General features: G+C 42.2%; 1 protein-coding gene across 13 annotated transcripts in view; it reads right to left on the reverse strand.

The window, feature by feature from the left end:
• ART3 (ADP-ribosyltransferase 3 (inactive)) overlaps nucleotides 1-12450 on the reverse strand; it is a 129608-nt gene that overhangs the window by 22108 nt on the left and 95050 nt on the right. The window contains exon 1 of one of the 13 annotated variants that reach the window (XM_072624102.1): nucleotides 8127-8288. The exons of 10 other annotated variants lie outside the window; for them this stretch is intronic. The gene's annotated coding sequence lies outside the window, so the exon portion shown is untranslated. Of the gene's footprint in view, nucleotides 1-4819; nucleotides 5199-8126; nucleotides 8289-12450 lie in introns of those variants that run through there. 2 more of the 13 variants (XM_072624114.1, XM_072624113.1) reach the window with 2 other exon arrangements.

Raw genomic sequence — 12450 nt, forward strand, 5'->3', positions numbered from 1 at the left:
CATCTTCACCCCCTGCAAGATGCTCCCTTCTCATCTCTGCCTCATAGCTTCTAGTTTCCATCAGAGGTTGGCTGAAGCATGAGGCCTGTCCTGAGCCCCCAGCTGCTGGCATCTTCCCCCTAAATCACCTCACGTTTATTTTAGTTGCACTTCTATGTGCATGTGTATCCTCTCCTTGAAGACAGAGGATGTTCTGTTTTTGTCTTTTTATTTTCAGCACATGGCACATTGCCTAACAAAGAGGAGAATGATGGAATTTCAGAGCTGTCTATGCCACTCATTGCTGAGAGATAAGGAAACTGAAGCTCTGTCATTCGCCCAAGGCCATACATATATCAGGTTAGTAGCAGAGCTGAGACTAGCACCCAGGTTGGTTAATACTCGGTTCAGATCTGTCACTGAGAAATTAAAACACCAACATAGGTACTAATGAACAAATTCTGGAAGCTTGTTTTCTTCCCTCATAAGGGAAGAAAAGAGAAGAATCATCTAAGTGAACTTATACTTAAATACTGTGGCAACATTCTCTTCTTTTCTCAGGCAGAATTTAAGAAATTATAATTGTCAATTGAAAACACAATCTGTTTAAATTGGTCACTTAGGTCTCTACTTCATTTTGTAGTGGGATGACTGGATGGAGGACCATGTTCCCACATGACCCTTAAAAGAAAGCTCAGTTATATTCCCAGGACCCAGAGTCCTGTGGAATATAATACATGCAAAAGAGAATCAAGCTTTCTCTCTCCTTCTCCATTGTCAGCTCCTTGCCCAGTAAGAGACACCCCATTTAGCAGTTTCAGACTTTGAGATGCAAAAATGTTAGACATACAAACAGAAGAGCATTCACTTGAGGCACGAAGCAGCGTTGAGGAGCTGGGCTTTTGTCAACAGAAGAGAGAGCAAGCTGTGGACTCGAGACAGAACTAACCCTGGCATTTAAGAAGGAAGCTGCCGAGAATACAGCCCGGGAGCTCCATAGAGATGCCTCGCCCATGTGGAGCAGGGGAACTTTGGAAGGACTGAACAAGGAGAGAAAGGACCTTAAGGCCCAGAACATCTGGAGCTGTAGCCACATGTGTTCTTTACATGGATGCCTCAGAGCACTGTTGGAGCCCACTGCTCCAATTGCTTGTGGAGGCTGGATGGAGTGACTGAGTGAGCTATGGAGGACTATGGAGAAAATGCTTTGATACTAATGCTTGGACCATGCCGTCTTAGCATTAGCTTTGAGTTCATTATGTTTACTGGCTTATTATTGATGGTAAGTAAGGTACCTGTAGCAGTGACCGTTTGGGGCCCCACCTCAGCAAACAGGACTGATAAACTGAGGAACATCCCAGAGGCAGTATTACATGTAATTATGAGTCTTTGATGTTAAAACTGCCTTATGTAGTTTGTATTTTTAGCATTTTTCTAGAAGGGACTCTGAATATTTTTTGACAAGGCTCTAGACATGAGTCAAATTTAAGTTTTGTTTAAGGGGTCATCCCCAGAATTCTGCTCTGAGATGGGAATGCAATGAACCCAAAACAACACACAATGAAGTGACCCCTGTCTCTCCAGGCTAGGCTCCTCCCTACTACAACCCCACCACTGGACCTGAACCTGGTCTGTCTGAGCCTCAAAGCTGAGCTGTTCTTGGAAACAGAAGATGCTCTGTGGTACCTGGGCCATGGACATTTTACAATATCAATTCAATTCAACTTTTACTGAGCTCCTACCATATTTAGAACACTGATAAGTATAGAAATTGCTAAGATTTATCACCTGACCTTGTGGAGTTTACAGAGTATTCTCTGCCTTAGTGGAATTTATGATTCGGTAGGATAACATTTAATGGATACAGAGACAAAAAAAAAGAAACTGTGTCCAAGAAGCTTACATTCTCTTTGCATTTAACTCACAAAGAATTGCAGGAAGAGATAGAGAAATTCCACCCTAAACAGTTACAGAATGTCTACAACATTTAGGAGGTCACCTACCTCCATCCTGCCATTCTGCCAAGTGATGGAGGGGTGGTGAGGCACTTAAAATTACTAAAAGTAATAAAGGCTTGTATAAAAGGTAGCATGTGAGGTGGGCTATGGAAGGAAGCTAAAGTTTCTAGGGGATGCTTTCCAGGTATGGAGGATTGCTTCGGCAAAGATATGGAAATGGGAGAGTTCAGTTCAATTAATAGCTAGGCTAGAATACCGACTTTTTGAAGGGGATGTAATGAGATAATATTTACCTCTGTAATATTATATTAACACTAATATAATTTAATTACATATTATATAATTAATATTATATTAGCACAATACCTGGCACGTTGTTGTTGTCGAGTCGTTTCTGACTCTTCGTGACCCTGTTTGGGGTTTTCCCAGCAAAGATATTGAAGTGGTTTACCAGTTCCTTCTCCTGTTCATTGTACAGATGAGTAAATTGAGGCAAACAGGACTGAGTGACTTACCCAGGGTTACACAGCTCGAAGTGTCTGAGCCTGGACTCTATCTACTGTGTCACTTAGCCGCCGATTTGTAAAGTTACTTTTCTAATCATTTTGTTTATTTGTGTTATTACTTTTTGTTTTTCTGAATGTGAAAAAGACCAGCAATCACAAGCATTTCCATATACAAGGGGAAAAAAGGATTGTTCGTGAAACTGTGAACCTTTATCACCGTAGAGCTTATTTCTTAAATACCTAAGGCAACCTTAGCTTCTCTTTTGTGCATTCTATTTTAACGATGAAATTTAAGTCCTGATACTGACACATACTCACTGTGTGAACCTGGGTGACAACACCTTTAACTTTACCATTCTCTGGGCAACCCTCTATGAGAACACGGTGCAGAGAAGTGAAATGGGAAAGAGGATTGCGCCCCGGAGCTCCTCATATGAATGACATCACAGATCCATGCCCCTGTCTTGTTCCGCCTCAGGAACTCCCAGTGTGATGCTGGGCAAATTTCTGTCGGACAATTCTGCACTCGGTAGTTAAAAGTATTTGGGTTTCTCAAACACTGAGCTTCTATGTCTGTTCCCTTCTGCACGTTTTCTATCTGACCTATTCCCCGGTTGGCCAGGGAATTTTTTTAACCATGACTAAATAATTTTAATGATTATTGCTTTGCAGGATAGTTTCAGACGTGGTACTGCTAGAGCCCTATGCTTCACCCTTTATTTTCATTACTTCTCTGGAGATTCTTTATCTTTTGTTACTGAAGATGAATTTCATATTTTTTTTCTAACTCTATAAAGTAATCAGTCCCTTTGCAGTTTGATGGGTATGGCACTGAGTAAATTAATATGTGTTATTGTCATTTAAAACTACATTAGAATTTATATTATTTTATATTTATACTGTCCAACTATGGGCAATTAATCTCTCTCTAGTTGCTTGAGAGTATTAATATTAATTTTATTTTATGTAATTAAATTTAATTAAATTAACTAATTTATATTATTTATATATAAAAGTATATCATTATTTATACAATTAATTAATTAGATTAATTAAATTAAAATTACTTTTAAGAAGAGAGTATCTATTAATTTATATGAAGGGTCTTTTAGAGTTACATTGAAAGAGATCCTGTGCGGGTCTAAGAATGCGGTATCTCATTCAGTAGGTATTTTACCCTCTGGTTCTATGGAATCTCAGCAACTTGCATTTTTAATTTCTTGAAATATGGTATCCAAGCTTTTAGGAAGGTTTCTGCTTGTTTGCTTGTTTACTTTGAGGGAGTCCAATAATTCTTAAATGATTTCTCTCTGTCTCTGTCTCCAGATCTGCTATTTCCGATAGCAGACCTTACATTTCTTCACATTTCACTCTTTTAATTTTATTCTAATATTTCTTATTGTGTCATGGAGTTGTTTGATTCGTTCTAATTTTTGAGGAATTCATGACTCTAAGCTATTGATGCTCCTTCCAATTCTTTGCTCATGAAAGATGCCAATACCCTTGGCATTCTGCCTCATCAGCATCCTATGTCCTTCGGGTTAGAGGGTGGAGCCATGAACTCCTAAGCCCTGACTTAAGGAGAGAGCTCAGCTCATGCTCCTCTCTCACCTGGCTGCCCCACTCTGGGTCTTGTCTAACTTTCCCACCATGCCTCACATCTGGCTACTTGCTTCCTTTTCACCCCCACCCCTGCCCCCAGGCTGCCTCCCCCTCCCCACTTCTCAACTTCCTTTTTTGAATTCTCTTCCCCCCTTAGAATTAAGCCCCAGGAGAGCAGGGACTGCCTTCCTTCTTTGTATTTGTATATCCACTGCTTAGAACAGAGCCTGGCACAGAGCAGATGCTTTATAAATGTTTACTGAAGGACTAGCAGGGTTCTTATTTCATTTATAATTTCATTTTTAAATCTCTCACTTCATCTCCTCTAGGTGTTCTTGTAGTACTGTAGTTATTGAGGAGCTATTCTCTTTTTCTAGGTTTGTCTTTTAGGCATGTAAGAGATATACATTTCTCCATGGTGTTCAGTCTCTGTACTCCTATCTCTAACATCAGGAACTGATGTTAGACTTTGACCAAAGGAGAGGCTGGGCTCTAGCCCTTCCTGCACTCCTGGAGTGGTTGGACCTGTTTGGTCCTGACCTTTATTGTCTGGGCTCCTGTTACTGATTTCTTCTTCACCTAGTATTCTACACTCAGACCACTAGCAGATTTCAGGTCTTGGCCCCATCCTCCAGATCATCTAGGTTCCAAGTTCTTTGGACTTCGGAGCCTGGTGGAGCATCTCAGGTCAGGGGACTGTTAACTTTCAGTCACTCTCAGGCATACCCATTTAGAACTGTGGGCTCCAGGTCAGAGAGCTAGGGGATTTCCAACCTTCTTAGGGCTTCCTCATCCAAGCCCTGCTGGTTTCCTTCCTCTGGGTGTAGGGTGGGCTTCGTATGTCCCTGGAGAATGGCTGGTCTGAGTGCTGGGGGGCCTCCAGTTTGCTTCATGCCAGGTCTTCCCACTGCTTATAGGATTCTGGCTGGCTTTTTGTGTGGTCTGAGCTAAACAATGGCATCACGGATCATTAGTCTGGTTCAACCTTCTGATCTTTACTGGAATAATATGTATGGGACACCTAGGCTCCTCTGTGACTATTCACACAGCCCATATAAGGGCAAAAGTATTTTGATTGGATTACTCTATATGAGGAGATGGGATTAGTGCCCCCTCAGTTACTGCCTAAGTATTTTGATTGGTCCACAATTCTAATGAAAGAGATGGGGTGAGCATGTGTGGCAGCTGCTCCCACTTTACTCATCAAGAGGAGATGGGATTAGCAAAGGACTGATATGATCAGCACTTGTGGGACTGCCTCCTTCTGCAGGACCCGCCTCCCCGGAGCTCCCTGGCAGGCTGGCTGCATGTAGCCAAAACATGGGGACACTTCAGAATGACTGCATAGTGACTGATTTTAGACAATATTTTCGTGTGAGAAATAACATTGATTCAATAATTATACTGAATAGGAAATGGAGGTGCATTACAATGACAAGAGAGCAAGTTGTATGTTCTCAGATTTGATCAGACTGCTGTATATCATCAACAGGATAACAGCTAACATTATATGGCCCTTTATATGCATTGCGGGCAGCTAGGTGGCTCAGTGGACAAAAGGCTAGGGCTGGAGTCAGGAAGACCTGAGTTTAAATTTGGCCTATGACACTCACTGGTTGTGTGATCCTGGCCAAGTCACTTAACCTCTGCAGGCTTTAATCCACTGAAGGAGGAAATGGCAAACCAAGACGAAGAGTCAGACACCACTGAACAACAACACAGTCGTTATTTCATTCTTGTCTCTCACTGGGTCACTATGAAAAGATGCTATTACATTCAGCTGATTAAATCTCTGCCTCATAAAACAAAAGAGAGAGAACTGGGAGGAGGGAGGGAACACAGACTTAGAGCTAGATGAGATTTTAGAAGCCACCTGGCATAACCCCCCTCATTTTACAGGAAAGGATCCTCATCCTATCCCAGATAAAGTGGTTTGATATGGTCTAAATGGCTAGTGTCCAAAATGGGATTTGAACCCAGTTTTCCCTAACACTGAGTACAGCTTTTTATCCACCATGCCATATTCTCTCTAGGCTGGAGCCAGACTGTGGACAGCTTGAACTATCTAGGTGAGGTGGTTCTCTTTTGTCCTAGAAGAAATACAGAGACAGTGGAATTGCTTGAGCTGGGAAGTGAGATGGTGAGACTGTCACCTTGGCGGATGCATGAAAGGCTGCACAGAAGAGACTCACCTGGAGGCAAGGGAATTGATTAGGAGGCTACTGTGGTCTAGATGAGAGGTGATGTGGGTCTGAAGTGGAGTGCTGAGTGAGACTGGGGTACTGGGGAGACAGAATTGCCAAAATCTGGCAAATGATTGGCATTGGGGGGGGGGGAGTGGAGAGAGAGAGACAGAGACAAAGACACGGAGACAGAGAGAGACACGCAGAGAGAGGTGTTGAGGATGGTTCCTAGCTTATGAACTTGGGTGACTAGAAGAATCAACTAGAACAATTCTCACCAGAAACAGAAAAGTTTGGAGCTGGGATGGATTTTAAGGAAAATGCAGTAAGCTCTCTTTTAAACATTTTGAGCTGGAGCTATCCAGCAGGCATTAGGCAATGCTATAAATAAGTCAATAGGGAGGTACAAGCAAAATATGTGTGTGGGGGGGGGGGGGAGGGTTGACACTGGAGGTGAGAAAAGTCTTTAATGATGACAAAAGTATTAACAAAAGCTTTCTGGAGTAAGTTTTGGTGCTGTCCTCACATTGCTAAGAGCTTTTAGGAACTATTGACTAGGAATAGCACTATCCACATAGGAGTGAAAAAAGATTCCTTCAAATTCTCTGCACCCTGGGGTCAGTTTCTTTGGGTGACAGGCATGCTGGTAATTGTGGCTGTGGTAGGAGAGTGCTTATACCAGAAAAAAACAGCATCCAAACCAAAGAACTCAGGAAAAACATAAGCCTTCACTCCGTAGGTCTGGAGGTGGGAAGCATGTATCATATAAAAACCTGTAAATGGACCTAGAAGCTTTGTATTTAATCCTGTATTTACGAAACTGAAAAAGGAAAGTGGGCACTTAAAAACCTCAGGCAGGCTGAGGCCATCATGCTAGGCCCTATTTCCATGAAAGGCAACACTTGCAGAAGCTGAGGCAGCTGCTCCACAGTTTTCTTCCCTTTGCCCATTTTCTAAGGTAACAACAGAGCAATTTAATTCTACAGCCAGTGACAATAAGGAGGAGCAGAATAGTGGTAAAGAACTCTAGATCTGATGTCATAAAAGCCTGAATCTGCCACCGAGGACGAGATGACTTTGGGAGAATCAGTTTTTCTAAGCCCCAATTTTCAAATTTGTAAAATAAAGACAGTGATATGAATATTACCTGCCACAAAGCAGTGTGAGAAATAGACAATAGAATGCGTGTAAAGAGCTGTACAAGCCATAAATGTCAGCCAATATTAATGATAATCACAGAGATCAAAAGTTAGAGGGGACTAGCATTACTTCCATACATTTTCATCTCAGTTCAGCAGTTCATCAAATACATAAAAATGTAACTGAATGCCCGACTTAGCGAATCCCTTCACTTGGAATCAGACTCACGGTAATCCTGATAGCCAATAACGACCCAGTGCTTTTGGGGTTGCAAAGGATATTATTATGTCCTATATTATCTCAGTTGATTCTCACAAAGATCTTCAAAGGGCTGCCCTAAGGCAGAGGTATCACCATCTCCACTCTACAGATGAGGAAAACGAGAGGTGGCTTGCCCCAGTCACAGAGGAATTCTTGGAGGCAGATAGGGCAGCATTCTTTCCCTGGTCACCCAGGAGGAGCCTCTGTCACAATGGAATGTGAAACCACAGAATGAGAGCTAGAAGCAACCCCCAAGATCATGCAGTGCAAGCACCTCATTTTATTCAGGAGGAAACCAGGGGTCCAGTGGAGTTCAATGACACCCTGGTTTACACAGAGAAGCAGTGGTCGATCTAGAATCCAAACCCAGGTTCTCTGACTCCAAATCCAGGGTTCTTTCCCTTAGGCCATATTGGCTCTTTACTCAGATTGGGGCAAAGGTACTCCTAAAAAATTCCCATTTCTCAGGTTTTATGTAAAGAATTTTAAAAGTTTACCTTGCTTTTGCCTTTTGGGGGAGGATGACTGCGTGATTCTAAGTCCCCAATTGCTTCCCCAATTCTCCCAGCTAGAGACTGGCCTTCCAAGGTGGGGTGAGACTTTGTTGACAGTGATAACTGAGACAGGCAGTACTTTTCTTTTTATAGATGACCCCCAAACAGCTTGGCAGTAACAACAGACCCTTGCTTGGCCACTGCTATTTAGGCGGGCTCCTCCCTGTGCCTTCAATCATGGTGATGGATGGGTCTGGGATGTTTCTAAGCCACTTAGGATCCTCTGACCACATTGGCATATTCCCTGAATGGCCAGAAGCTGGACGGATAACTTTCTTTCCTGTCCTTTGGATTATGAAATGCCATCCTAGGGAATGGAGCTAAATCTATCTGAATGCTTAATGTAACCCCCTAAAACTGACTAGCAGTTAGAAATTAAATAGTCCATCATTCGTTTCTTGCGATGCCTATGCATAGGCTGTCCCCTATGCCTGGAATGGGGAAGCTCAGTGTCCCAGTGGATAGAGCATTGGGCCTGGAGCCAGGCATACCTGAGCATGACCTCAGAGACTTCCTAGCTGTGTGACCCTGCTTGCCTCAATTTCCTAATCTGTAAAATGAGCTGAAGAAGGAAATGGCAAACCACTCCAGTATCTTTGCCAAAAGAACCTCCCAAATGGCGTCACAAAAGGTCAGACACAACTAAAAACAACTAAATAATCTCTGGAATGCATTCCCTGAGACTGTTCATGATTCTGCTTCCCTCCAACCGCTGCTGTGTCCCCACTAAAATTACATACACATACACATGCACACACAAATTTCACTACATGTATATGTGTAGCGTGCATATATAAACCACACACACATATATACCATAAACATGTACAACATGTACACATATGTGGGTATGGGACTATATATATGTATATATACTCACACTTCTATGTATACACATACACACACAGTTCCATCTATCTTGTTCAGTTCTGTCCAACTCTTCATGATCCTGTACACCAATAGCACACCAATCCTGTTCACAGAGCTTTTTGGCAAAGATATACTGGAGACAAATAGAGGTTAAATGACTTGCCCAGGGTCACACAGCCCTTTGGCATGGAATAAGGTGACAGGAACTCAAAATAGTGCCTCTCTGACTCAGAGAGATCAAAGACACCGTGACTGTACCTTCAGAATCTTCTAGTTGACAGGCTGAGGTCAGCAATTGTCTACCAGAATTCCACTTAGGGGTAAATCTGCAACTGTAATGCCTAGTCTCAAACCAGGGTCTGATGTTTGAGAGCTTGGCTCTAAAACAAATTCCAATTCAGAAAGTAACACTGAAAAAATGACTGAATAAAAAGAGATAAAGAATTACGACGCTGTGAGTACCCAAGACACAAACCCAGAAAAGTCTCCAAGAAAATATAGCTTACCCTTAAGCTCACTTGGAATATACAGAATGATCAAGAGATTTTTAGTAAAGAAATTGAAATGATAACATAAATGAAAATGCTAGAAGAAAGAATTGGAAAAGAAATAAGATCTATGGAGGAGAGAATTGGAGAGAGAATGAACACCTTAGTGTAAAAGGTACAAAACTTTATACAAGTAAGACTCCCTGAAAACTGAGATCTACAAGGTAACAAAAAATATTAAAACAAAGTCAAAAGATTATGAAAAATAGAAAAAAACCATGAGAGATCTAATAACAAAAACAACTAACCTGAAAACAAGATCAAGGAGAAATAGTCTGATCATCAGTGGACCACCCACCTGAGAGTTAAGGCAGCCACATGGTACAGTAGATAGAGCGTCAGGCCTACAGTCAGCAAGGGCTGAGTTCAAATCCAGCTTCAGACACTTATTAGCCTGGGCAAGTCACTTAATCCTGTTTGCCTCAGTTTCCTCATCTATAAAAATGAGCTGGAGAAGGAAATAGCAAACCACTCTAGTGTCCTTGCAAAGGAAACCCCAAAGGATGACATGACAAAGGATCATACATGACTGAACAACAACAGCCTGAGAGCTATGACCAAAGAAAATCTGAATATATTTCAAGAAGTCATGACAGAAAAAAATACCCACATATGTTAGAACAAGAGGGGAAGGTGAAACCAGGAAGAATCCATCAATTACCTCCTAAAAGAAACCCCCAAATGAAAAGTCCCTGGGAAGTGAGAGGGTGAGGCAGGAGGGGGAAAGAAAATGCCTGATAAATGAAAAAAAAAGAATTTAAAGATAAAATAAAAGGGAAAAGAAGGGAATGCATATTTACCATAGTGCCTACTATATTTCAGGTACTGTGCTGATCACTTTTCTTTTTACAAATAGTATTTAATCTTCACAACAACTCTGTGATGTAGGTGCTATTATAATCCCCATTTTACAGTTGAGGAAACTGAGGCAAAAATGGTCACATGACCCACCCAGGGATACACAGTCAGTAAACATCTAAGGTTGCATTTGAACTTAGGTCATCCTGGCTCTAGGCTTTCTCCACCACTGCCTCAAAAAAGGACCTGGAGGAAATAAAGTAGCTCTATTCCCTGCCAGGATGAACCTTCGCAGCTGAACCTTCTTTCCTCCATGTGCCTGGCTCAATCTCTTTTCACCCAACAACACACCTGCCCTCACACTACAGGTTTTTCACGTACACTTCAATGCCCCCACAAATACTTTAAATTCCTAGTTCCTCTGTCTACTCAATTTGTATCAGCTCCTCCTCAACTCCAACTCATGGCTCAGGAGGGAAAGATCAGGCTTGTCATTTTAATAATTCATACTTCCATGGCACTTGATTAGTATGGAGGCAGGGTGGGAGGCATTTCTGACTGTCTTTGAACTTGCCTCCCTTTCACGTTTATCCACTCCCCCATATTCAAGGCTGTCCTCTTCCCAGGAGGTCTGCAACACTGGCCACAGACCACAAAGCTGTCCTCTATTTCCCAAGACAGATGCACAAAACAGCAAGCTCTTTTTCCATTGTCCTGAGCACAACAAACTGCCCTACCGCCTTTCTAAGACCAGCTGTAAATAGCCTGCAATCCCATATGAGCACTGTGACTTTTTGATTCTCTATATGCTACCAGAGAATTATTTGAAATCAGAGCTCACTTATCTGACAGAAACTTTATGAGTCAATTGACCTCTCCTTGCCTTGGCATGAAATATGTCCATGAAGTTTCTTACTGACTTGGGTCCTAAAATTGTGAATCTAAGGCTTCTCCACTATCTAAAGTAAGCAAAGTCCTATACTCACAACAATTCTGCAAGTTCAGTAGTGTATTATCATCATGATTTTATAGAGAAAAAACTGAGGCTAAGGTAAAAAAGATTTATCCGAAGTCACACTCAGAGCTAGGACTCCAGCTCAGAGGTTCTGATTCCATATCTAATATTCTTTCCATTACACCATGATACAGCACTCCATAAGTTACTAATTACCAGTCAAACAGGCAGATTAAAAACAATTTTTGCATCAGTCATAGAATACAGACTCAACTAGAGCTGTATATGTTAGAGCCAGGAGGGACAACAGAGATAATGTGGATCATTTTTGTCATTGTATGAATACGCAAACTAAGGTGGAGGAAAGCTAAATGACCTGCAAAAGCTCCCATTGCTTATCTCTAGCAGAACCACATCTCTTGACCTTGGGGAGAGATATCAGGACACAAAAACACATGTGAAAAGAGACTTAGGACATAGTCCCATGCAAAGGAACCAAAAGTCCATGAAGGGTTCTGCAAACTGAGACATAAATACACCGAGAGAGAACAGGTCTGGCCAGGCTGGACTGGAACATAATTCTTCTCATCTTGGTGGGTACTGGCAGGTGGTTTTTGAGTGATGGAGGAATAAAGCTTCAACTCTCCCCTACACTCATGCCACCAGTGACCAAGAAAGAGTACCAGTATAAGTAGTGATTAGAACATCTAAGAGAAACTACTCTTAGTCAGTTTTCTAGCCCAGATCAGTACAGAGAGCCAGCCAAAGGCCTCCAGGGACTCAACAGTGATCTGACTAGGAAGGCACATCTTCCCAGCCTGGGGCCTATGGCTAAGGACAGAGCAAGGAGCAGGAATGAGGTAAGCTTGCATCTGTGTTGTTTTTACGCAATAATGGGGTCACACGTCCAGTGCAGACAAGGGCTGAGGCCTGAAGCTGAGTCACTTGAGCAGGAAGTGCAGACCAGGTGCAAGCATATGGTTCTGCAATTCCCAAACGATAGAGCCTTCCAAATAGTTGACAGGGATTGGGGCCAACAGTTGTCTACTGGAGTTCTAGCCCAAGGGAAGCTCACAGTTGTGGCCCAGACCAAAAC

Source organism: Notamacropus eugenii, chromosome 7 (assembly GCF_028372415.1).
Source record: "Notamacropus eugenii isolate mMacEug1 chromosome 7, mMacEug1.pri_v2, whole genome shotgun sequence".
Taxonomy (NCBI): Eukaryota; Metazoa; Chordata; class Mammalia; order Diprotodontia; family Macropodidae; genus Notamacropus; species Notamacropus eugenii.